Source organism: Dreissena polymorpha, chromosome 1, assembly GCF_020536995.1.
Source record: "Dreissena polymorpha isolate Duluth1 chromosome 1, UMN_Dpol_1.0, whole genome shotgun sequence".
In the NCBI taxonomy this organism is placed as follows: domain Eukaryota; kingdom Metazoa; phylum Mollusca; class Bivalvia; order Myida; family Dreissenidae; genus Dreissena; species Dreissena polymorpha.
The window spans coordinates 46,891,133-46,915,079 of NC_068355.1; the positions used below are offsets into that span (position 1 = coordinate 46,891,133).

Here is a 23,947-nt window from a genome sequence, read left to right on the forward strand (position 1 = left end):
TTGATTCAAAAGGTAAAAGCTTCAGACCATGGAAGTTTCATGGAGCTATAGACCAATTGTGTGCTCTGTTTGATCTACCCAGAGCTAAGCTGTGTATAGTCAGAAGCAAAACCGGTTTTCAGGCTGCTAAACATGGTATTGTTTGTATAGAATGGTCAGTGTACTGTAAAAATCAATAACAATTATTTTCTTTCGCTTGGTTGAGTACAGCATTTGCATGTTAAATTGAGTCAGTTACCCTCATCTGTTCAAGTTCAGTAACTCATTTATATAGTAATTTTGATGATTTACATTCAAACTCGGTCTGCTTTTACATGATTACTATTTATCAGATCCTCAAAGGTATATTATGTACTCGTTTTTTCACATATTAATCGTATTCATTTCTTGTTTTTTACTTTTGGCACTTGACTCACTTTTGTGTATTTATTAAATAGTATAAATGCATTTAACTTTATATTGCGCATGCAAATGTATTATGTTGGTATTAAAATCTGCAACCCATATCAGCAAAAATATGCAGGTTATGTCTGTTGATACTGGCCTGTTGCCGCTAGAGATACATTCTGCTGCAAATGATGTATTCTGTTTCTGGCTGCAAACAGTTTTCTGTGTTTTTATTGTATACAGTATTCTTCAGCGAATTTTTTTCTGTTGATAATTGTAAAGTAAGACGATTTTAGGGATGTTCCTTTGAATATTGTCATGCATTTCTATAGAGCTGTGTTTTAGGAAATTATATTCCCACTTGGAAAAGCTGGGGTATTATTGCTTGCAACTGTTGTTTGTCAGATGGTCGATTGGTCAGATGTTGGATTGTCATAATATTTGTTACAGCACAATATCTGGAGAATGCTTTTACGTAGGACCATGCATAATTAGTATGGTGTTTGCTTTTAGAAAAGGAAGAAGCCTATTTATTTTGGGGTCACTAGGTCAAACGTGAATGTCACAGGGGCTTGCATCATGAAATTGGTTTCCTCACAATATTTTTAGAACACCTTTACTCATAATCATCTTTAATTGTTATACTGATTAATTGAGAGAAAAGTTAGACTCTTTTAGATATTTAGGTCACCAAGTCAAAGGTCACGATAACAGCTAGGGGCTTGTATCAGGAAAGTCGATTTTGCTTGATATCTGGAGAACCCTTTGACCTATGAATATCTATATTAGTAGTCTGTTAGTTTGCAAGAAAGAAAGATTTGCGTATCAATTTTGAGGTCAACAGGTCAAAGGTCAATTTCAAAGGTTCTTGCATAATTAAATTCATTTCCATTAGAGCTGTAATGATACGGTTCGATGCATCGAAAAACCGGTTCAACGCCGCTGATTAGATTTCAATACAAATATGGCCAATTTCGATTCAATTCACTGCAATCCAGATTGATCCGCATTTTAAACCTTACTTTCCAAATCCGTTGTCTAAACTTTCTTGTCATTTGTAATATGTCTTGTGATTGGTCAATAGCCAATATGGCATCCAATGAATGAATGAATAACATGCTGAGCATAACATCAGCCAGTAAAATGGCTTCTTCAACGGCGCTTAAAGACGCACCGTCAAAATTAAAATCAAAGTATGGGAACATTTCGGGTTTTGCGAAGGTTCTGATGCAAAGGCAACTGTCTAAACATGTTTTGTTGACGTAAGTTACCCTTAATCTGGAAGCACTAAAAGTTTAAGGCCACATTTAAAGAGAAAACACACGGTTGATATTTCAGATGTGATACATTGAGCATTTTATGTTATTTAAGAATAACTCAACAGGAAGTTTTGTTCAATAAATGTGTTACTTAAAAAATAATGTTGCGATTTTGAATTTTAAATTTTATTTTAAAAATTAAACACTTTAAACGTATAACATAATAAGTTAATAAAAAATACCAAACATATTAATTCATGCCCTGGACAAACCAAACATGAAATAGTTTGCAAAATAAGCAGCAAATAGTTTATTAATTTGAATCGAATCGAAAATAATCGAACCGGACCATTTTGTATCGAAATCGAATCGAATCGAATGATGGTTGAATCGTTACAGCTCTAATTTCCATATGATGTAAACATAAATGTTTGACCTTAGATCATCTTAAATTGTATGCTTGTTACTTTCGAGGAAAGAAAGAATCTTATTGATTTCGAGTTCATCTGTCAAGGGCTTGTAAAAGGAAATTTATTTCCTTTGAAAGCTTGATGTAGCAGTCACATTGCGAGTGTATGTCAGAGCTTGTTATCCCCCGCCATAGGCGGAGGGATATTGTTTTGGCATTGTCCGTCCGTCTTTCCGTTCGTCCGGAGCCATATCTTGGAAGTGCTTTGGCGGATTTCATTGAAACTTGGTATGAGTATATATATGGATAAGAGGATGATGCACGCCAAATGGCATTGTACACCATCTGTTAATAAAAGAGTTATGGCCCTTTGTATCTTGAAAAAATGCTTTTTTGAGTGTCAAATATAACACTTTTGTGTCCAGAAGCACATTGGCGGGGGATATCAATTCAACGAATTTGCTTGTTCTGACTGTTACTTTGTCACTCTTTGTTCAATTTAAAAAGAACTTTTCACACATGATAACATTCACAAGATTATGTGTTGTGTGTTACACTTGTCTCTTAAATTAAAGGTCAATTTAAAACAAAGAGTTCCAAGAAGGTCAAATTGGCCTAAAGAGCTTGTCCAAACTGTAATTTTATCATTTATGGTTCAATTTTAAAATAACTTACTATAAATGATCATCATTGATCAATGACTTGTCTTGTGAAATACCTGTAACCCTAACTAAAAGGTCAAGGTTACACTAACTAGTCAAAGGTCACCTTTGGCCATAAAAGCATGTCCACATTGTAACTTTATCATTCATGATGCACTTTGAAAATAATGCTCTACAAATGCCCACAAGAAGATGTGTGGCATGTTACATTAATCTCACTACATCAAAGGTCAAGGTATTACTTATAGGTCAAAGGTCAAAGTTAGCCAACAAAGAGTGTGTCTGGAATAGACTTTAATCATTAATCATGCATTTTTTTCCCCAAAAATGTGTACCATGTGTAATGTGTAACAAACATCTCTTAACTTCAAAGTTTAAGGTCACATAGTGGTTGAAAGTTAAATTTGGCCATAAAGCAACTTGTTCAGACCTCAACATCATCATTTGTCATGAATTTGTGAATTTGTTAAATAATTTACCACACATATTCACTATTTGGCAAAAGTCAATGTCATATTAAAGGCCAAAGGTCAAACATGTTCATGGTTCAGCTTGTTATATAATTACAAGCATTATCAACAATAGACTTGACATGTTGCTGGCATGCAGATGGCTAGTTTTAAAACCATGCCCTTGAGGTCAACGATTGCCAGGCCCCAGAAGTAACTTTATTTTAAAATTCTACGTTATGTGACATGCATTGTCAGTGGTCAATCTTTGTCACTGTTGTGACAAGCTCTGATTATAATTCATATCACACCATTTATTGCTCATTCCTCACATTGCTCACTCTTTATAAATCATTTCCAAATAATTGGTATCTTAGATGAGTTAGAAATGAGGTCTTTTTTTTCAAAAACTAGGGCACTCACAAACTGGATGTGAGTATAGCACAATTTTGCTTGGTCTTTTTGAAACTTTGCTCATTAGGGGATGCCCAGAATAAAAGACAAAGTTAAAAAACTGTTCTGCTCCTAGGAAAACCATTAACACCATGGTTGCATAGGGGTAGGTGGTTTGGGCAGAGAAGTTCTCAAAACAATTTTCTGATTCTTGTTAGCTACTCACATCCTTGCTCAATATTTAACATACACTGCAACTCCAATATATCGCGGTTGAAGGGGTCCAAAGATCGCGACCGTGATATATCCGGCGCGCGATATAAATTGTCAGTTTATGTATGCATGTATATGTATACATTAGCATCATTATGCAATCTCAAAACACGCTATTTACCAACCTTATTCAAGTTTGTGTTATATCCATATGCCATTAATTGGTATAACACAAAACATTATTCCATGTGAGTATTTTCAAATGCGTATAATTCAATTTTTAATCCGAAAAACATTGCCGAGTTTTATTGTTCAAGAAAGCATGCACAAATTAGACCCATGTACAAAATGATGTCATTCATTTCTCATGAAAAGCATGCACAGCATGGGGTTTAATAGTAGAGCATTGTGACTAACTGATCTATATTGTATACTGTATCTAACACACACAGATTGTTGAGATAGGTCAGTATTGACTTGTGACATTTACTGTTATAATTGTGTACATCTTCATGTGTGCACTGGTGCGTTTCGGCAGTTCAAAGCAAATTCAATAGAGAATTGTAACACCCGAAATGACCTGTCATGTTTGACAAATGGGTCTTTTGTTTATCGCAGTACACAGGTGTCAATGTGATGTACAATGTAAGCAAACAATCTGGTCAAAACTGGATTATGACTGTTGGATTAAAGTTGGTGAAAAAAAGGGAAAAATACTTGCTTGAAACGGATTTTAATGCATCAAATTCTCAGATAAAAACATTTTATTTGAGGATTATGCTCGTCAGATTTTTGGAAGCCATAGCCGATTCGCGATATATTGGACAACGCGATATAACGGACCGTGATATATTGGAGTTGCAGTGTAGTAAGTATTAAAAAAGAGTCAAAAGTAAAGTCACTTCACAAAATGAAGAAAAAACGAAAAGCAATTATAGATAAAATCCAGGTGAGCAACCTAGGGCATTTATGGCATTCTTATTATTGATGGAGTGACATGTGGCTTTTAGCAAAATGATTTAACCATGCACTCAAGAAGCTTACAATGTCCAAAAATCAATATGCAAAACAGACAACATACAAATCAATATGTAGACTTGTTTGACCAGTTCTTTTTTTTTTTTTTTTATTCAATATCATACATACAATGTAAACATGTATATGAGCATACAACACAGTGATTGTACAAAGCAATAAAGTTCAGACATGTTATACAAGATATGCTAATATATATATATATTTTTTAGAGAGAAAAGAAAAGAACAACAGAGAAATAGTTATGAACAATGATGAGTTGTATAAAGTCTGAAGAAAGCATACTGGACTTGTGTATTTTGTTGTATATTCACAATGATCTTGTCCGATTGAGAAAAAAAATAAACAAAACTATTTTAGAGGGATAAATTAACATTAGAGTGAAATGTATATTAGTGGACAAAACATTATGAGAATTTAATCCGATTCCATTTTTGTTCAAAGATTTGTAATGTGTCATTACTGAGGGCTATTTCTTTCTCAATCTGGATTTTTAGTTTAAGACTATGGACAAAACAATTAAAATTTGGTACTTGTTTTTTGTACTTCATGTTTAAGATAAAATATTTCATCAATATAACCATAAAATTCACAATATTATTACAGTCTATTGATTTCAATGAGTTAATTCCGAAACTTACATCTAAGAAAGATAGTTTAATGTTTAGTTGATGTTGTTCAAGAAAAGATATTAATTGATTCCAAATAGGCTGGATGTGTTTGCACTCCCAAAAAAGATGTTCTATAGTTTCAATGTTTTCACTGCAGAAGTCACACAGATTTGAGTTAGATAATTTGCATTTATAGAGATATTTATTTGTAGCTATAATTCTATGGATGTATTTATATTGAAAATTTCTCAGTGTGCTTTCAATTGTTGCTTTATATGGCATGGTAAATATGTGTTTCCAATTTAGTTCATTTTCTCCAAAAAGGACTTGCCATTTATTTTTGATTTTGGAGTTTTCTGTAGGGTTTTTAATTTGTAGTGTGTAAAATATTTTATTTGTTTTGTTTTTTCTTCCAAGTATGTTTTCTACAAATGTTGTTTGAGTACATGGTGTATTATTTGTATTGATTTCAGATTTAATATGTATGGGTATGCTTTTGATTAGTGTGTAGTACTTCAGAAAATTATTTGAAGGTATTCCGTATATGTAGCATATATTATCAAAAGAGTAGAAATCCTTAATTCTGTAGTCATATAGTTGGTCGACGTATTTAATGCTTCGTTCAAACCAGTCTTTATAGAAAAACGTCTTATTGTTTGACGTTATGTCTTTATTATTCCATATTATTGTTTTACTGCTGGTTTGGGTTTCTAAATTATGAGTGACATCACTCCACGCTGATAGAACATCAGACAGAAATATGTTTTCGTTTGCAATTTCATGTAAGATAGTATTGCTGATGTTACATTCAAAGAGTAAGGAGTCACCATATTTTTTAAGGATTTTCTGGTAGAATAATTTCCATTTACTCGTATTGGTACTATCTAGGTATCTTTTAACCCAGCTGCATTTGATTGCATTCAAGAATGAGTCAATGTTCGTTAATTGGATACCTCCATTTTCTACAGATTGAATTAGCTGAGTTCTTTTTATTTTATCAGGCTTACCGTCCCATATGAAATTAAATATTGCTGATTTTATATCGTTAATAACATCAATTGGTGGATTTGGGAGAACTGTAAATACATATATTAACTTAGGAAGTGCAAACGTTTTCAATACTGTGTTTTTTCCAATAAGTGTAAGTTTACGATGATGCCAGGATTTTAAGCAGTTTTTAAAATTCTGTAATTTAGGTAGTATGTTTTTTAGAACTGTATCCTTTTCATTATTTGTGAAAGTAATTCCTAACGTTGTGGCTTCATCGGATGTCCAATTAAATTTCATTTCTTTATTATATTGAACATTACTTTGTTTTAATTTACCTACTCGTAGCACAGTACATTTACTTTTGTTTAGTTTAAGACCCGATGTCATTCCGTAAAGGGTTAGCGACTCTATAAGGTTATGGAAAGAATCGTAATTGTTATTTAAAAAATAAGTTGCATCGTCAGCAAAAAGGGATTGTTTGATTTCTTCGTCAGGTTCTAGTGATATGCCTTTTATGTGTTTATTTGATTGGATGTGATGTGATAGATACTCGATGCAAATAATAAATAGGGATGATGAGAGTGGACATCCTTGTCGAACCCCTCGTTCGATGTTAAAACTGTTTGAAAAGAAGCCATTGTTAATGATTATACTGTTAATATCGGTATAGAATAGTTTGACCCATTGAATGAGACTTTCACCAAAGTTCATATTTTCTAAGCAAGAGAACATAAATGAATGATCAAGCGAATCGAATGCCTTTTCAAAGTCTGCAAAGAATATTAGACCAGGATTATTTGAATTGTTGAAATAGTTTATGCATTCTTGGATAAGACGAACGTTTTCACCAATGTAACGTCCTTTTATGAAACCAGATTGAGATTTTGAAATGATTGATGGTAATATTTTTTTTATTCTGTTTGCTATACTTTTAGTTGCAATTTTATAATCATTGTTAAGTAAACTTATCGGGCGCCAGTTCGATAATGATTCTAAGTTTTTTCCAGGTTTTGGAATAAGTGATATAATACCTTGTTTTTGTAGCGTAGTTAAGTTTTCGTTGTTAAATGAATAGTTAAGTGAATTAATTAGATGTGTTTTTATATCATTCCAGAATATTTTATAAAATTCGATTGTGATGCCATCAGATCCTGGGCTTTTGTTATTTTGCATTTCTTTTAGGGCTAATCCACATTCATATTCATTTAGCAATCCGTCGCACAGTTGTTTTTCCTCTTGGTTTAAAGCGTGATGTGTATTTTTAAAAAGGGTGTTATTTTCAACATTTTTTCTTTTATAGAGGGTTTCGAAAAATAAACGTTGTTCTTCTAGTATTTGAGTTCTGTTTGTTATATCTTTGCCATTGACTACTAATTTGTGTACAGTTTTTTGTTCACTTCTACGTTTTTCAATGTTTGCGAAATATTTTGTATTTTTTTCATTGTGTTCAACATGCTGTGCACGCGCTCTTAGTATTATTCCATTGAGATGTGTATGATAGATTCCATCTAATATTTGTTTTTTAATGCTATTTCATTTTCAATGTCGGTGGTATCATTTGTGTTTGTTTGATGCAATTGTTTTTCAAGTGTTTCAATGGTTTTGATGGTGTCAGTTTCAAGTTTGTGTGTTTCTTTTTGTTTAAATGATGTGTATCTAATTGTTGTGTTACGTATATTTCCTTTAATTACTTCCCATAAGGTGTTTGGGTTTGCATCTTTATTATTTTGAACTGTATTTAATATTTCCTGTTTTATTTGTGTTTGATATTGTGTATCTAATAAAATGCTGTTGTTAATTTTAAAGTATCCTGGGCCTCTTTCAGGTTGTATATTGTGGAATTTAAGTTCAACTATAGAGTGGTCAGTCATAAATCCTGGTTTTATGTTACATGTGGCAATAATGTTGCAAAGAGATTCAGATATTAAAAAATAGTCTAATCTACAAAATATTGTTGGTTTTGTGTTTGAGTGCCAGGTGAATTTGCTTTCGTTTGGGTATACTGTACGCCAGATATCTATCATATTGTAGGTTACAATTATGTTATTTAAAATGTTTCTATTTTTAGTATGAGTATAAAGGTTTCCATTCTTTTTATCCAATAATGGGTTCAGGACAGTATTGAAATCACCACCGATTATAATATTTTTATCTTGGTTATTAATTATAAAGGATTGTAATGTTTCGTAAAATGTGGAATCGTCTATGTTAGGGCCGTAGACGTTGATTAGTGTTATTTGTGTTTCGTGTATTTTGATATCTATACTTGCTTGTCTACCAATTATTATTTCCTTAAAGTTATCGACTGTGACCCCTATATTATTTTTTATCAGAAAGGCAATGCCTTGTTTATTAGTATGTTCTCCACTGAGATAGATTTCTCCGTCCCATTCATCTTTTAAGGTTTGTGCTAAAGTAGGTGTCCAATGACATTCTTGTAAAAGGCATATACTATATTTTTTTTCGTCTAACCATTTGAAGATTTTTATTCGTTTGTCTTTATTGTTTAATCCTTTAACATTTAAAGTACATAATTTAATCATTTAAGTAGGTGGAGGGTGTGTAAATGGTAATTGTATGTGCTTGTCCAGTTAGTTTCTATCTTAAAACATGTCCAGTTTGTTTCTTTTATAGGACATAAGATGTCCATACATACAAACAAAAATAGAAAACAAAAATTAGGAATACAAAAAGATGAATATTCCATAGACTTGAAGAAGTAAAAAGAGAAAAAGTAAAAAGAGATAATCACAAAAGTAAGAAGAAAACTCAATAAAAGACTTGTCCCTAGTAGAGACATAGAAAAAAAAAGAATAAAATAAAACATATGAACACACAAAAACAAGCAAATGTGCTTATGCAAGGTAAATTGCCCTAAATATAAGACATAAATTATCGGTATCTAATGTTCTCAAAACGGAAGTTTAAAAAGGTGGGTATGAGTAATAATAAGAATTTCACTTGAGTATGTATTTTTTTAAGTTTAAGTAATTAAGTTACTAAGTATAAGACGTTACTTTCCGGTATGTAAGATTTAAAAAAAAAATATATATATAAATAAAAAAATTAATATGTTTGAGGTTTATGCATATTCATATTAAATGTCACACTGTAATATGTTTATTATAAGTTTTAACAAAAGAGCATAATTAAGGATTTAAACATAAATTGTTTATACGTATTTGTACTATATCCCTTACAGAAGAGTTAAAAAAAAACACACACGATACAAGTATATTAGGTGGTAAGCCGGGTTCCGATTACCAAACATTGATGAACACAATATCAATGTCAATATTGTATACATATAAAGTTTAAAAAAAACACACACAATGCAAGTATATTGGGTGGTAAGCAGGGTTCCGATTTCCAAATATTGATAAACATAATATCAATGTCAATGTTGCATACATATAAAACGTAATATGGTTATACTGTGGTATACATAAATTGTATATACGTATGTGTACTATATCCATTGCAGAAGAGTTAAAAAATACAATACAAGTACATTTGGTGGTAAGCCTGGTTCCATTAACAAATATTGATAAACACAATATCAATGTTAATTTTGTATACATAAATATGTAATATGTTTATTCTATGCTTGAGCTATATAGCATATATAAGGAATTATACATAAATTGAATATACATATTTATGCTATATTCATTACAGAGTAGTTAAAAATACATATAACAAGTACCTTTGATGATAAGCCGGGTTCTGATAAACAAGTATTTATGAAAATCTTACCACTGTTAGTTTTGTAAACGTAAAAGTTTAAGCATGAAAACAATACAAATACAGTTGGTGATATACAGGAGTATGTTTAACAAGTGTTGGTCAAAAAAATAAAATAATATCAACGTAAGTGTTGTAAACAACAGACACGTTAAACAATTAAGCAATACAATTACATTTTATGGTATTTCAGATACTGTTTTACAAGTATTAGTTCACTACAATATTATTGTACACTGTGTATATATCATATGCTGTGAGCATAAAATGATTTGTTTCAAAAGTGCTTAGTTTTAACAAAACGTAAAATATCACTACCATTATTTTATAGATCAATAATTTCACGCTTTTATGGTAAACATTCATCCTAAAAATAGCTTTTTAGTCAAAGTCAGCTTTTTGTTAACATCAGAAGTAAAAAAGTAACACAGATAGAACGAATGCTTATGTATGCCAAAAGACTAGCGACAAAAAGGCATGTATGAAATCATTACTAATCTATACATCAAACAACAACATGTATACACGTACCGCATACTATTAATAGGTGATATTTGCTTTCAACTAGTTGGAACAGGCTATAATATTCAGGTGGGCATGTAGTTTTACCTCAAATCATTACTAATCTATATATCAAACAACAACATGTATACACGTATCACATACTATTAATAGGTGATATTTGCTTTCAACTAGTTGGAACAGGCTATAATATTCAGGTGGGCATGTATTTTGACCTCAATTAAGGAAAATTAGTATACTTCGCACCGATCTAGACTCTGTTTTTCGAAGATAAGAAAAAAAAACGCTTTCGTGTAGAAATTATCTATTCTTATTCTAATAATTATTGTGATTTGTTGTCAATAAAGCGTTTGGTATGAATACCATATAGGCTATATTATTATTATTAGTATACTTCGCACCGATCTAGACTCTGTTTTTCGAAGATAAGAAAAAAAAACGCTTTCGTGTAGAAATTATCTATTCTTATTCTAATAATTATTGTGATTTGTTGTCAATAAAGCGTTTGGTATGAATACCATATAGGCTATATAATTTCAATAATTATTTAGAAAAAAATATTCAGATAAATTAAACAATAGATAAATAGAGAAGAAGTCAAAAGATATCGGAAAGGCGCTCTAGCATTGAAGTGGAAAAACAAGTAAAACTAATTGAACAGCGCAGACTATTGATTTCCCGCTCAATATTTTTACCGTTATTGTAAATTGTGGTAATTGATGAGGTGTTCCATTTTGTAATTTGTTGAGAAAACATACACGGATACAACATGATTGCAGATAATCAAATATCACGATTTGATAATGTATTTTTTAACAACCGATATATGATGTTTTCTAGCTAAGAAATAATTAATAATATAGTATGTATTGTAATGATCTAGACGTTTTTGTATTTTATAATTATTGAAACTACGAGCTTGTTAAGTAAAAATCGTTTAAAACAGCCATAATTTAACAGTATCTCAACTGACAAGCTATTCACGGGAACCACGGGGAAAATTAGGAAGTATACTGTATATGAGTGCAAGATTAGCAAGTCATTTAGTTTATAACAGTTGGGATTAACACCTAAAGAATATAATGTTTTGATAAATCAGAAGGTTGTGCAAAAACAATCACCGTGTGCCATGAATTTCTCGTCAATTTGCATGATTTACATTTCAATTAGATATATAAGTCAAGATTAAAGGTTAGAGTCGGCAATAGTTTTAACAACAAATGACTTTTTGACGAACATGTAATATAATATGCGACACATAAAATACAAGCTCTTACGTAAAAGACTGAGCGTCTGTACATTTATTGTCTACATTAGTATGTTTTTTAGAGAAAAGAAGATACAATGCAATTTTTATCGAACGGTCATAGATGGTTACGAGATATATAATGAAGTATTGTTTTTAATTAGGAACAAAAACAATGTTTGTATTTTCTATATTGGGTTTGTAAAGAAAATATGTTACAAATTGCATACAACAATTCAAGTTAGTTCTACTATGTAAAAGAAATAAGTTTATTTTACGTAAGGAGCGAAACAATATTTAATTCTATTGTAAAAGACAGTATAGTAGACAGTTGGATAAGAACAAAATTACATACCGATTAAAGGGTAGACAAGTAAAATTTCCAACGTTTGTAGGATACTCTTATGAGAACATAATGTCATCATTCCAAAAACACCGATTGCCGTCTAAAACTTCCTACTCGCTGTCTGTAGTTTGACCAGTTCTTTATATAGCCTATTTTGTGGGGTGGCCACTGTCCACTGTTTAATGACTAGAGAGAGGTAAAGAATTTTAATACTCTCAGCATGGCTACTCGTGTGGGTCTAAAACAAGTTCAATCGAGCACTCTATATTGACTGGTCATGGTGTACTCACGTGGCTTGCACTCACGTGGGCTTTTGGAGGGCTTTTCAAATGTTCATAGGTACCTTCTGAGCCTTGGCGTGTTGCGTTTATTGGTGCCTTCTGAGCCTTGTTCATAGGCGTGTTTTGTTCATAGATACCTTCTGAGCCTTGCCCATAAGTGTGTTCCGTTCATGGGTACTTTGTGAGCCTTGTTCATAGGAATGTTCCGTTCATGAATACCTTATGAACCTTGTTCATAGGCATGTTCTGTTCATAGGTACCTTTTGAGCCTTGTTCATAAGTGTGTTCCGTTCATGGGTACCTTCTGAGCCTTGTTCATAGGTGTGTTTTGGTACCTTCTGAGCCTTGTTCATGGGCGTATTCTGTTCATAGGTACCTTCTGAGCCTTGTTCATAAGTGTGTTCTGTTCATAGGTACCTTCTGAGCCTTGTTCATAGACGTGATCCGTTCAGGAGTACCTTCTGAGCCTTTTATAAGTGTGTTCTGTTTATAGGTACATTCTGAGCATTGTTCATAAGTGTGTTCTGTTCATAGGTACCTTTTGAGCCTTGGCATGTTGCATTCATGGGTACCTTTTGAGCCTTGTTCATAGGCGTGCTTCTTTCATGGGTACTTTTGGCTTTTCTTTCAAGGTCTTTTGAATAGCTTAAATTTAATTGACTGTGTAGAACATAATTTTATGTAAATCTGAAGTATTTGTAATTATAAAGATGATTTCAATCATTACCTGTGTGTGTCCTTCAATAATGTTGAACCCATTCCATTATTGAAAATTGCTAAATAATTTATTGACATAATATACCAATTCAACAAATGTTTTAGTTGACAAAATATTACATAATAATTTGTTCTCTTTACAATCTTCTATGTTTAGGAAGAAAGAAATACAGTGATGGTTTATATTGTATATATATTTCTTAATAGTTTAAGTAAACTGAATTGTTTCCAAACAAATCCCTGTACATATTATTAAACAGAGTTCAATATTAGGGTTAAGGTAACTTATTAGGTATATTAATCTGACATGGCTTTTCACAACATACAGTCCTCGTTGTTTTAATTGTGCAATATATACGGCAATGCGTATGTTGTGGTAAAAGGTAGCAGTATCTGTGCATAATGTTTAAAATTCAGTACCATATTTTGTTCAAAGTGGTCAGCATAATTTCCCCAGAAAATTTGATTGAAATGAATTGATTATTGAACTGTCCAGAAAATTAATTTTGTGCAGTTTGTTTATAAAATGTCTTTAGTTGGCAAACTAGTATTCAAATATTTGATTGAGCCTTGATTAATTGAACATATGAGTCGCGTTCTGAGAAAACTGGGCATAATGCATGTGCGTTAAGTGTCGTCCCAGATTAGCCTGTGCAATCAGGGACGACACTTTCCGCTTTTATGACATATTTCGTTTAAACGAAGTCTCTTCTTAGCAAAAATTTAGGCGGAAAGGCTAATCTGAGACGACACTTTACGCACATGCATTATGCCAGGTTTTCTCAAAACACGACTCATTATATTCAAAAGTTTAAGGCCAATTTTTTTATTAAAACTCAGATAATTTATTGATGATTTATTGCATGTATTGCAGATCATGATACATTTCCAAACATCATTAAGATAATATTCTCTAACACTTATTAATTACAAAATTAGTCATGCACATATACTGTTAAATTGGCAGTTTTTAACAAGAATATGGGCAAATTGTTTTCAAAAGTTTGTAAATTAGGCTAAGGTTATTTTCAGAATAAATCTTTTTTTTGCTTTGTGCTTGAAGAGACATAGTCATTTGAATTTAAAAGCACACATTTTGTGAAGGGTTTTTTATCATTTAATCTGATAAGTATATAATGCTCCCAACTATTTATCTGAAACTTCACCTATATTGTGTGGGCATACCAAGAGCAGCAAATCGTGACATACCCATTCAGCAGATTAATTCAGTGACCCATGCATAGGATACTTAGGCGTATGTGAAGGGTGGCCTTTTGTATGCTAAATTTTGAAATATTCAGAACAAACATTCACAAGACTGTGATAAATCAATTACCGAAAATTTGAGATACTGATCAATTTCTCAAACGTTCTTAAGATTTGTTGAGCTATCATTGCTTTGAGCTCTCTTTCAATGTACCAGAAATATGGCAATTAAGCAATTATAAATTTAACGAGACTATTGCCAAGCAATAAAAATCCCCTACCGGCTCCACCATTGTCAGAAATTTCACCATTGTCAGAATATTTTTTATCCCCCGCCAGAGGTGGAGGGATATTGTTTTGGCGTTGTCCGTCCGTCCGGCTGTCTGTCCGTCCGGCACTTTTGTGTCCGGAGCCATATCTTGAAAGTGCTTTGACGGATTTCATTGAAACTTCGTATGAGTATATATATGCATAAAAAGATGATGCACGCCAAATGGCATTTTATACCATCTGTTAAAACAGAGTTATGGCCCTTTGTATCTTGATCAAATGCTTTTTACTATAGGCACTTTTGTGTCTGGAGCCATATCTTGGAAGTGCTTTGGCGGATTTCATTGAAACTTGGTATATATGCCCCGCCAGAGGCGGAGGGATATTGTTTTGGCGCTGTCCGGCGGGCTGTCCGTCCGTCCGTCACTTTTGTGTCCGGAGCTATATCTTGGAAGTGCTTTGGCGTATTTCATTGAAACTTCGTATGAGTATATATTTGCATAAGAGGATGATTCATGCCAAATGGCATTGAACACCATCTGTTAAAACCAGAGTTATGGCCCTTTGTATCTTGAAAAAATGCTTTTTACTATAGGCACTTTTGTGTCCGGAGCCATATCTTGGAAGTGCTTTGGCGGATATAATTGAAACTTCGTATGAGTATATATCCCCCGCCTGCCCATCTGTCAGTATGTTCATCCGTCCGATTTGCACCCATCCTCAAACAAAGCATATGTTGCGGGGGATATCAATTCTACGAATTTGCTTGTTTTATTTCTTTCCATAGCAACCACAATTTTTGACGTAATAACAAAATGAAATGACTTGCATAATGTCCATATTGCCATCTATCCATGTTCCAAGTTTCATGAAAAAATATTAAGAACTTTGTAAGTTATTGCAGGATCCAGAAAAACACTATTTTCAGCACTATTACTAGTCTATTTGTTGCCATAGCAACCACAATTTTTCACGTAGGAACAAAATGAAATGATGTGCATAATGTCCATATTGCCATCTAACCATGTTGCAAGTTTCATGAAAAAATATTAAGAACTTTAAAAGTTATCGCAGGATCCAGAAAAAAACCACCATTTTCAGCACTATTTCTAGTCTATTTGTTGCCATAGCAACCACAATTTTTGACGTAGGAACAAAATGAAATGATGTGCATAATGTCCATATTGCCATCTATCCATGTTCCAAGTTACATGAAAAAATATTAAGAACTTTTAAAGTTATCACAGAATCAAGAAAAGTGTGACGGACGGACTGACGGACAGAGTCAAAACCATAAGTCCCCCCGGTGAAACCGTTAGGGGACTAATTAACTCAACATATTACATTTCATATATGTTCCTTAGCATTGATATATGTTAATTATTTTGTCTGAACAAATAAGAGACTTAAGATGGTTATTTCTCAGAAAATTTTGTCCAAAGCGTATGTAGTTGTCTCCAAGTTGTCTTGTTGTCATGGTGTTAGTCACAGTTTCATCAACTACTTGAAACACACACACTCAGGTCATAGATGGTCATATTGTTAGTAATATTAATATATGTTTGTCGTTTTACATTTAGAAATTCAAATGACATTCCTTTTTTACAGGTACATTGCATACATATATTTTTATGCCTACGAAGGGTGGCATTTAGTTTTTGAAATGTCTGTCAGTCCGTCTGTCTGTCTGTCTGTCTGTCTGTCTGTCTGTCTGTCTGTCTGTCTGTCTGTCTGTCTGTCTGTCTGTCTGTCTGTCTGTCTGTCTGTCTGTCTGTCTGTCTGTCTGTCTGTCTGTCTGTCTGTCTGTCTGTCTGTCTGTCTGTCTGTCTGTCCGTCTAAAAACTTTAACAGTGGTCTTAATTTTTGCAATATTGAAGATAGCAACTTGATATTTGGCATGCATGTGTATCTCATGGAGCTGCACATTTTGAGTTGTGAAAGGTCAAGGTCATCCTTCAAGGTCAAATGTGAAATATATGGCTTCAAAGCGGTGCAGAAGGGGGCATTGTGTTTCTGACAAACACATCTCTTGTTTTTCAATAAGTTTTTCAAGTTTTCTTTGTGATAGTAAACAGTAAACTTGATACTCTATGTATTGGATCTCCAGAGGGAGGAAATTATTATAGCTTTATACATTCACTCTTTTATTAAATATTTCGGCCAGAGGCCTTCTTCAGTAAACGATTATCAAGACAACTTTACATAGCGTTTCCTTCTGTTGACAAAAATGGAAGTAATTACAATGAAATGACGTAACGTTACTCCAACGCAGGGATCATATTTTCCCGCAACATCAATCGGTCCGGATATAAATGGGGAAAAGTATCCGAAAATGTATATCCGAAATTATGACAAATTACGTTAATATATATATACCATTGATTTTGCCATTCATGAAGGTGGTATAATACATGTACAAGTAAAATTCACCTAGGCATTTTTTTTATACAGAACGAGTTTTCTCAACTGGTTTTATCATTTGGTATTTCATTGTTGTTTCGTGTGCTGTTTTATCAGACTTTTTCATCGTTGTCAATATTATTAATCTGTGTAAGTCTATACCGATGTTTTAAATTGTTGTCGACTCGATAATAGCTTACAAACATGCACTGAACCAAACAAATGTCTGTGCGTAGGTTGGCTACTGACAACAACAAACCAAATAATTAAGAAATAATTTGTTGTCAAATAACCCACGGCCGATAGTTTAGATGCGTAGGGATTTAATCACGAGAGCGAAGCATTTGAAACAACGCATCTAATTTTCCGGTCGTGAGTTATTCAACAACAAAGTATAAAGTACACAAATTATTTGGATTTTAACACGGTTTTACTAAAGATTTATTCAATGTATATTATTTTTCTTGTGTACTACTTTATGTGAAGTTCCGCCCATAAAAATAACTTTTGGCTGTTCTGTCGATCAGATCAGCGACTTTCATTCATAATTATATTACCGGATTATTACGCTGGTGGAAAATGTATCGGCATGTTTTGTTTAGTTACAGCGCGTGCATTCAGACGCGTCTTTTCGGATGCGTCTTTAATCCACTGTTCACAAGTTTTTGATTCTTGATCTGACGTGCAATAAACCGGTCCTGACCGGTTTAGAGACTGCACCGAATGGTTTATCACACCTAATCGAGATAAGAATGTCATTAGGGTGTGTTAGCATGTACACTGTGTAATCGATTTCATGACATGGGAATTTTAATAGCAAACAGAATCGGACCGACTGTTTGGGATTATTAATCGGTCTTTCATGACCCCAATCGGTCTAGGACCGACAAAACCGAAAAAAATATGATCCCTGCCCCAACGTGTACGTGACGTTACGCGCCAATACTCATAAGTCGCTGCATTATATGAATTATACACTGTGTATATATTATGATATAGACATTATACACATATACATATACATATATATATATATATATATATATATATATATATATATATATATATATATATATATATATATATATATACACATACATACTTATACACACATATACATACATACATACATACATACATACATACATACATACATACATATACATATATATACACATACATACATATACATACATACAAATACATATATACATATGCACACATATACACTTACATATACACACATATACACATATATAATATATAATGTTTATATAATAAATATAAATATTATTATTTATTATTTATTTTAAGCATTATATTCTGTCCATTAATGTTGCCGACTGGAACACACTGTAAATTACATAACATCCGAAAGGTTTCATAGTTTTTAGTTTCTTTAACCACAACGCTTCTCTAATTACACCTTCTTGGCGTTCAGCGATATTAAGCGTCTCCAGGACCGAAAAGTACATGTTGTCATCGCAGTGGCTCGAGTCCAATTGGGTAGTAATGGGCTTCTCTTTATGCAGACGGACCTCTCTCGAGTGCTCACTCATGCGTTCACGGATTTGCCTCTCTGTCTCCCTAACATCAACAACGCACACTCACTTGTTGCATCCTATACTGTATATCACGTTTCTCGTGCGACAAGTAACATTTTTGCACGTGCTATAAGCTATTTTACTGTCTGTGTCTTAAATGTCACTTGTTGTCAGTTTGTTACAGCACATGCAGTTTGCCTCACATAATTTTATGTGTGTGATGAAGGTAGCCTTGCTTGTTTTGTTGTGTACCAGGGTATCACAGAGGTTTTTGGCCCTACGGTATGCTACTAAAGGCGGTTTACTGAAAACCTCGCGCATCCTGTCCGATCTGTATAACACGTTTAAATGTTTGTGTACAATGCTGTGTACGTTGGGAAGAAGACTGGAAAACGTGACTACCAGAGGAACTCTGTCGTTTGGCTCTCTTTTTTTTCCTCCAGTAAATCTGTGCGCGACAGTGCATCTACCTTCTGTAACTGGCCTTCTGCGAATTTTCCGCTATACCCGCGTCTTCTTAACTGCAATTTTAGGTCATTTTTATGCTTCTTGTAATCTTCTTCCTGTTCACATTTTCTTCGTATTTGCAATCCAAGTCCATATGCTAACGATCTTTTACTGCTAGGGGGGTGGCACGAGTCTTTACGTATGTAGAGCTGTTTGTCCGTGGGCTTTACATACAGAGCTGTGTATATATGATCATTTCGCTTCCGTACGGTTGTATCTAGGAAAACGATACTGTGCCGACTATACCGAAGGTCGACTTGAATATTTTTGTGTATGGAATTGGCATGTATGGTAAAAGCCTCAAGCTCATGTGTGGTACCTAACCATATTCCAAAACCATCATCTTTTAACCTCTTATAAAATGCCAGTACTTTGTTAGCTGTCATGAGTTCTTGGTCCCACTTCCTCATAAAGCTACATGCAAAATTTTCCCCCAGTTTTGAGCCGATCGCCACCCCGTCTGTCTGTACGTAGTTGTTTTCATTTAGACTGAAATTGTTGTTTTCCAAAACTGTCTTGATTACGTCAATCATATCATCAGTGGAAGTGAGTAGTATGTTGGAGCGCGCGTTCAATGCTTCCCTGCAAGCTTCTAATCCTTCTCTTTTGGGTATGGATGGATACAGTTTCCTGACGTCAAAACAAAATAGTAGACAATTGTCTTCCGGCAGTGGTTCTTTGACTTCTTTTAGTTTCTAAATAAAGTCCGTAGTGTCTCTAATGTAACTGGGCGAGGACTCCACATATTCATTTAATTCATGCTCGGCCAATTCGGCTAATTCTCTGTAGCTGTATTTATACAGCTCACTATTGTGCGCAAAGGTGCGTCTGCTTAAATTCATCCCAAGTCGTAAGAATATTGATAAGGTGAAATTGCTGGCTGACCTTGGGGAGTGGGAACGCAGAATGGGATTACGCGATATTGATATATTATGTTCTCCATACAATTCCTGTTTGGAATCTTACATGTTTTAATTTGTTATGTTCATGGGTTATTCAGCAATGTTTAAATTTGAACACAGTCATGTTTATTATTCTAAAGGTTGAAAGCAAAATCATTTGTCCAGTAACTGTGTTTTGAAAGATCAATGGGCTAACCTGGCTTAAGTATTTGTTTTTATTGTGGCTTTCATACAGTGGGGTCAGCGCTTTCACTCAATAGTCATGTTGCCCTGAGGTAAATTAAATCTGTGAGAGCAAATACTTAATGTAGGAAAAACATGAAGGAATATGTTTAATTTATGGCTAGCATGAGAAAATTGAACAAGGCAGATAGCATTTAATGAAATAGTTAAAAATACTTGTTCATGATTATGTTTGTTATAAAATAAATTAGCAAAAAAAGGTAAGATAATAAAGATGTTTAGGTAAGAAAAGTAACATATGTTAATATAATATTCAGGGTCCCATATATTGGCTTACATGCCTGCTACTTAATGCTGTGGATGGGTCTAGCCATCAATGATATCACACTTATTGTATACTCCATAACAAAGAAACATTTTAACAGTCTTATATGAATGTAACGCTTATTATGCCCCCCTTCGAAGAAGAGGGGGTATATTGCTTTGCTCATGTCGGTCGGTCGGTTGGTAGGTCGGTCGGTCCGTCCACCAGGTGGTTGTCAGACGATAACTCAAGAACGCTTGGGCCTAGGATCATGAAACTTCATAGGTACATTGATCATGACTTGCAGATGACCCCTATTGATTTTGAGGTCACTAGGTCAAAGGTCAAGGTCACGGTGACCCGAAATAGTAAAATGGTTTCCAGATGATAACTCAAGAACGCATACGCCTAGGATCATAAAACTTCATGGGTAGATTGATCATGACTCGCAGATGACCCCTATTGATTTTGTGGTCACTAGGTCAAAGGTCAAGGTCACGGTGACCCGAAATAGTAAAATGGTTTCCAGATGATAACTCAAGAATGCATACGCCTAGGATCATGAAACTTCATGGGTAGATTGATCATGACTCGCAGATGACCCCTATCGATTTTGAGGTCACGAGGTCAAAGGTCAAGGTCACGGTGACCCGAAATAGTAAAATGATTTTCGGATGATAGTTCAAGAACGCATATGCCTAGAATCATGAAACTTTATAGGTAGATTGATCATGACTCGCAGATGACCCCTATTGATTTTCAGGTCACTAGGTCAAACGTCAAGGTCACCGTGACCCGAAATAGTAAAATGATTTTCGGATGATAACTCAAGAACGCATATGCCTAGGATCATGAAACTTCATAGGTAGATTGATCATGACTCGCAGATGACCCCTATTGATTTTGAGGTCACAAGGTCAAAGGTCAAGGTCACGGTGACCCGAAATAGTAAAATGATTTTCGGATGATAACTCAAGAATGCTTTTGCCTAGGGTCATGACACTTCATAGGTACATTGATCGTGACTTGCAGATGACCCCTATTGATTTTCATGTCACTAGGTCAAAGGTCAAGGTCACAGTGACAAAAGTTGTATTCACACAATGGCTGGCAGTACAACGGACAGCCCATATGGGGGGCATGCATGTTTTACAAACAGCCCTTGTTTAACACTTAATTGCCCAGTTATTTGTAAGGATAGAGAAACAACATATATTTTCTTTTCATAATGCAGTATTTACAAGCTAACACTTCACACGATTTTTGTATGTTTCACATAATGGGGTGTTTATTTTTTTACCACTTAGAAACATATTTTGACAAATTTGTAGTCCCTTAGAGGGTTACATTTAATTCAAAACCTTTCTTCATATATTGAACTTTTAAAGGCTTCATTTTCAACCATTAGATACTGATGAGCAGCAAACAGCATAAAACCTGAACAGACTGCGAGTTACACGCAGGCTGTTCTGGTTTTATGCTGTTTGCACATAGCCATTTTCACTTTGCTTCTGAGTGGGACAGTGTTAATTAAAGGTTGGAGCTAAGGAAAAATCGTCTCAATCATTCAGTAAATCCATCAGTTTGTATTACCTTCATTGGAAGATATTTTTAAATAACGGGCATTTGTTATACAAGTTGCAATCTAATGTGTTAACATAATGAGATGGTTAAATGCATACACGTCACATAATGGAGTGTCAAATAATGGAATATTAAAAGATGAACACTTCACATTACTCAGGATTTATAATGTTTTAACTTTCAAATAATGGAGGGTTGAGTGGTGTGTACCCAGTACTTCAAGTAAGGGAGTGTTTAATAGTGTTTGCTTAACATATATTAGTTTTTAATTATGCACACTTAACATAATGGAGTTATGTAGACTTTTCTTTAGCACACTTAACATAATGCCGTTATTTACACTTTTCCATTAAACTTTACATACGATCATGTTAAATTATGTATTTTTTCTTTTACACACCTTGCATATGGAATATTTAATCATGTGCACTTTTCTTTTGCACACCTGACAATATAGAGTCGGGGCTTTTTTTCCTTTTGTGAGAATTGCCGTTTTTCACAATTTAGGGAAATTCGCAACTCAAATTTTCACAATTTCAAGAACTTTGCGACTCAAATTTTCACAATTTTAAGAAGTTTGTGACTCAAATTTAAACAATTTTAGAAAGTTTGCAACTCATTTTTATACGCCCGTATAAAATACGGGACGTATTATGTGAAACCCCTTGGCGGGCGGGCGGGCGGCGGGCGGGCGGCGGGCGGAAGGCATCACTTTGTCCGGACTCTAATTCAAATTGTATTCATCCGATCTTCACCAAACTTGGTCAGCAGTTGCATCTAGTTGATATCTAGGCCAAGTTCGAATATGGGTCATGCCGGGTCAAAAACTAGGTCATAGGGTCAATTAGTGCATTTTCAACGGCGCCACTTTGTCCGGACTCTAATTCAAATTGTATTCATCCGATCTTCACCAAACTTGGTCAGTAGTTGCATCTAGTTGATATCTAGGTCAAGTCCGAATATGGGTCATGCTGGGTTAAAAACTAGGTCACTGGGTCACTTAGTGCATTTCAAGGATTTAGCATGGTGTCCGCTCTCTAATTGAAGTATTTTTCATCCGATCTTCACCGAATTCGGTCAGAAGTTGTGTCTAAATGATATCTAGGTCAAGAACAAATATGTGTCTTGGCGGATCAAAAAATAGGTCACAAGGTCACTTAATGAATTTCAAGCGTTTAGCATGGTGTCCGCTCTCTACTTGAAGTAGTTTTCATCTGATCTTCACTGAATTTGGTCAGAAGTTGAGTCTAAATGATATCTAGGTCAAGAACAAATATGGGTCTTGCTGGGTCAAAAACTAGGTCACTTAATGCATTTCAAGCATTTAGCATGGTGTCCGCTCTCTAATTGAAGTAGTTTTCATCCTGTCTTTACCAAATTTGGTCAGAAGTTGTGTCTAATTGATATCTAGGTCAAGTTCAAATATGTGCTGCTTAATTTTCAAAAATATATCATTTTGCCACTCAAATGGTAAAGCTATCAAGTTGTCCAAAACCTTCAAACGGGCGTATCTTGTGACAGTTTGGCACTCTTGTTTCACAATTTTGAACATTTCGCGACTCATTTTTTCACAAAATGTGGGGGCCAAGGCTGCTTCACAAAAGCAGGAAAAAAAGCCCTCATTCTGAGTAATATAATATGCATCTTTTTCTTGTGCACACTTCAGATAATGAAGTAATATCTAATAATGTGTGCTTCCCTTTTGATCATTTCGCATAACAGAATGTTAAATGGTGTATGCTTTTCTTTTGCACACTGCCGATAATGTTGTAATTAAATATGA

General features: G+C 34.0%; 1 protein-coding gene across 6 annotated transcripts in view; it reads left to right on the plus strand.

The window, feature by feature from the left end:
• Window positions 1–23,947, plus strand: part of LOC127878875 (origin recognition complex subunit 5-like) — a 94,211-nt gene that overhangs the window by 24,140 nt on the left and 46,124 nt on the right. The window contains exon 1 of one of the 6 annotated variants that reach the window (XM_052425433.1): window positions 8–135. The exons of 2 other annotated variants lie outside the window; for them this stretch is intronic. The gene's annotated coding sequence lies outside the window, so the exon portion shown is untranslated. Of the gene's footprint in view, window positions 1–7; window positions 155–187; window positions 343–22,240; window positions 22,387–23,947 lie in introns of those variants that run through there. 3 more of the 6 variants (XM_052425423.1, XM_052425412.1, XM_052425417.1) reach the window with 3 other exon arrangements.